The following is a 4,115-nucleotide window of genomic DNA, read 5'->3' as shown; positions in this document are numbered from 1 at the left end:
TGCGAGTATTCTTCTTGGGGCAAGAACGGTAGCCATGTCCTTGCTCCCCACACTTGAAACACTTATGGTCCTTGCAAAAAGCTTCAAGATCTTTAGGAGAGAGTTTTTTTTTACCTTTGTAAACTCCCTTCTCCTTGGACCGATTGTTGTTGTTGTTGGAAGTGACTTGGGAAGTATTTTGAACATTGGTTTTCCCCTTTGCATCATTTTTGTCTTTGTTTTCCATGGGCTTGACATTACGTCTAGCTCCTTGATGGAAATTGATGCGTGAAGAAACCATGGTGTGATGGATTACTTCGCTAATAGTACCAGGCCGTTGAGAGTTAATGTATATGGCCATCTCTTCAGGTAATCCTGCACAGAATTGCTACCTTTTCTCGGCAAGGTCTATCTTTTGAAAGACAGTAGCCTTGAGATGTAAATCCCAAAACTTGTCTACATATTTGTGGATAGACTCATGGGAGAGAAGCTTCAAGCTATGCCATTCGGTAAGCACTTTGTCTTTTGCATCGCTTGCAAGGAATTGCTTCATGATGGAAACTCGTAGAGTTTTCCATGTCTTTGGGGCTTCATCATTGCCACGAAGGCTAGCCCACCATTGACGAGCTGATTTTTTTGGAAGTGCAAAGCTACATGGCATAGCTTGGAGGACTATATGAAGCCCTCGTCTCCAAAGGCCACATCAAATTGCTGGATGAAGGCCAACACTTTGTCGGTAGCACCAAAGGTGCCATCATAGGTGAGAAAAGAGGTACTCTTTCCTCCCTCCTTGAACTTCTTTATCTTTTGTGACCTTCGCCATGCAGGAAATGATTTGCGATGTCCTCCCCTCTTGTATTCTCTAGGAGAATAGCCATAGCTTTCGTTGGAATATAAGGAAGGTGAAGAAGAAGGAGAAGAGGGTGACCTCTTCCTCTCTTGCCTTTTAGAGTGATCAGGAGAAGGACTATGTGTTGATATTTTCCTCTTGGGAGGAGTGGACGATCTTCTAGACCGCCGTCTTCGTGGAGCCACATCTTCAGAGGAACTTAAACTTTCAGTGCTTTCTTGCTCTTTGGATTCCTCCTCTCAAATGGGAGAGAGTCTTCTTTTGGGGGTCCTTTCAAGAGGCCTCCTAAGCTCTCTCTTCTCTTGGAGAGGAAGGAAAATTCCATAAGCACGAAGTTGTTGAGTAACTTCGGCTTGCAAAGCAGGGTTGCCCATAGCTTGCTGCAACCTAGTGACGAGATAATTCACAAACATGGGAGCATCATCATTAGCACCTTCATGTGCAAAATCAAAGTTATCAATGTTCATTCTACTCTCTTGATTATTGTCAGCCATGTTAACAAAATTTATGTATGTACTTAGTGTATGCTTTGGCAATTCAAAAACTTAGTTGCCACTCCTCTTAGCCTTTGAAAATCGGCTCTTAAGTATCTACACCCACGGCTCGAAGTGGTTAATTATAGAGAGTAGAGGAGTACGTCTAACATAGAAGAGTTTCCAAGGGCTAGCTCCTTTCGGACTTCTTATGGCTCAATAATGGTAAAGCCGTAGGCAAGTCTAAAAAGACTCCATTATTAAGTCCAAAGCTCCCGAGGTGTGCACCATCCCCCACATAGTGGGCTCAACAAAACCGATAATAGATCCCAATTCGACTTACCCAAATATAATTAACAACATCAACCATTTATAGGCTACTTAAGGACCTCTCTTCTTAAGCAAGAAAAGAGAAACCAAATGCTCTGATACCAATGTAATGTAATTGGCTTATTTAATTTGAGAGTAGCGGAAATTAATGAGAGTACTTTTGAGAATAAATTTGTGAGCATAGCGGGTGAACATAATTGAAGATAGCAACATAATCATAGCAATTAGTTAACTTGGCATGAGCAATACTTTTGCAAGAGAGAGGTTTAGAGAACATGACCACAATTAAGGACTGGATTTATGTGGAGCCAGTCCCCCCTCCAATAGGCATTTGTATTATGATTTCTCCCATTAAGAGGGACTTGTTACAATACAATCTTTGTGTTCCTTGTGACATAGGTGATGCAATGAAGATGGAAAGCTTCATGCATCACAAACATAACATAAACTTGAAGAAAGATTTAACTATCCCAAGCCTCAATCCCAAGACCTCAAACACCTTCGAAGGTGGAGAGAGCTAGCAGGGAATGAGGGTAGGGAAGAGGAAGAAGAAACATTTCGTAGGAGAAAGAATTAGTTCCTCACTTATCATAACTCTTGTTGCTAGCATACATAATAGCATAGTAATGAAGAAGAAGGAGATGACAAGCTTAAGCATTGAAGCATGGCTCTTGGTTGGATTTGCACTCCATAGCCAAGAGTGTTGGTGTAGGCTCTCAACCTCTACTTGCTTGGAGAAGGACAGGGAGCTCTTGCACTTTGCATAGCACACAATGAGAGTGTTTTTGAGTGTGTGTGGGTGAGTATACCTCCTAAGCAACCCCCTAGAGTGCTTGGGTCGACCCCCCCTTGTAGCTCATGCTTGAAGCTCATTGGACCCCTCCAGGCCTAGCCAATCATAAGCAGGAGGCATTACAAGCAGCAAGGGTAGCCTTGAGACAAGTGTCCCCCTTTCCCCTTTGAGAGAGAGGGCTAGATAAATGCAAAATCAATTAATTAAATCTTCTAAATTATCATTGGACCCCTTGGGTGGCCAACCAATAGGCTTCAGGCACACCATGAGGGCAACATGAGGAGGAACTTGACAAGTGTCCCTTTTGCTTTCTTTGTACCATGCATGCCTTGTGTGAGTGTGTGGGTGTTCTCTCTCATCCCCCCTCATGTAGGGCTTGACCCCTCCTTGTAGGGATTGAATATTTGAATTTTTGACACCTCAAGGCCCTCATGCATAGGCCGAGTTCCCACCACAAGCTTGGCCCTTAAGCACTTTGAGCTTGGGCGAGGTTCTCACCTCAAGTACAACCCTAGCATCTCAAGCATGTCGAGCACCTCAAGCATCTCAATCATTAAGCACCTCAAGCATCTCAAGCACCTCAATCATCAAGCACCTCAAGCACCTTAGTCATCAAGCATGACAAGCAGGACAAGCACCTCAAACTGGGTCGGGTTGCCGCGTCTCAAGGTCATCCCTAGCTTACCTAAGGTCAAAGGACTTTTACACACATTATTGGAGGTCTTCAATGAAGCTAACCCTAAGGTCTTATGCTCCATTGGTTAGCCTTGCTCTTTGATAGACCATCTCTTATTTGGGTCCCTTTACCATTGGCCTCGTGTTGAGGTAGATCTATAAGCACATGTCTATATCTTAACCTTTGTTCCTATTTATTCTACCACATTAAGTGATCAATTTAATATGAGAGAATCATTTGGGTTGGTTAGATATTAGATATTAGATTTTATGAAAAATCACCCCACAAGGAACCATTCGTGTGGAGACTCTTGATGGAGTTGAGACCATTGGATTTCTCAATGGGAGAAAATTTAAAAGATACTATGATCCTTTAAGCCAAGAGGACGTGCCACCATAAAAAAAGGTAGCCAAGGCACAAACAGAATTGAAGAAGATACAAGCTCAAGCTGAGGCTAAGGAGCAACTACGACGGATAAGATGCCAACGAGAGGCTAACCTTGGAGTTACACATGCATTCCACGTTGAAATCGACGAGGATTGGTTGGACTCTGACACATCTCTGCAATACCCTATTGAGCTAAACAATGCCTATGGAAAATTACTATATAATTCCTTATTGGACATGGTGCTAAGTATAATCAGGTATCATATGGGGTGTGGTGTCAGTTAGAAAAGCCATCTCTATCTGAGAGTATTATCCAAGTCAAGGTTGTCAACAAGATAAAAACCACAATTTTTGGTATCTGGCACACTTCTATCAGTTATGACAATGGGGTTGTAGCTGAAGACTTTTTGGTCATGCCTGCTGGAACTATGGAGGGCAACATAAACCTTGGATGCACGTGGATGTTGGCAACCAATTGCACTATTGATTGGGGTACTGGTAGTGTCACGATGTGATCACTGACTCTTACCCCTATCATTGAAGCAAAGTCACCTACGTTGCAGACTCTAGCGAAGTTGCAGGATAGCCAAGATTCACAAACCAAAGTGGTTAACTCGTCCTTGTCGA

This window comes from Adiantum capillus-veneris, chromosome 8 (assembly GCF_014529385.1).
Source record: "Adiantum capillus-veneris isolate H3 chromosome 8, ASM1452938v2, whole genome shotgun sequence".
NCBI classification, from domain to species: domain Eukaryota; kingdom Viridiplantae; phylum Streptophyta; class Polypodiopsida; order Polypodiales; family Pteridaceae; genus Adiantum; species Adiantum capillus-veneris.
The sequence above is the reverse complement of the archived record's forward strand: the minus strand, read 5'-3'. Positions refer to the sequence as shown.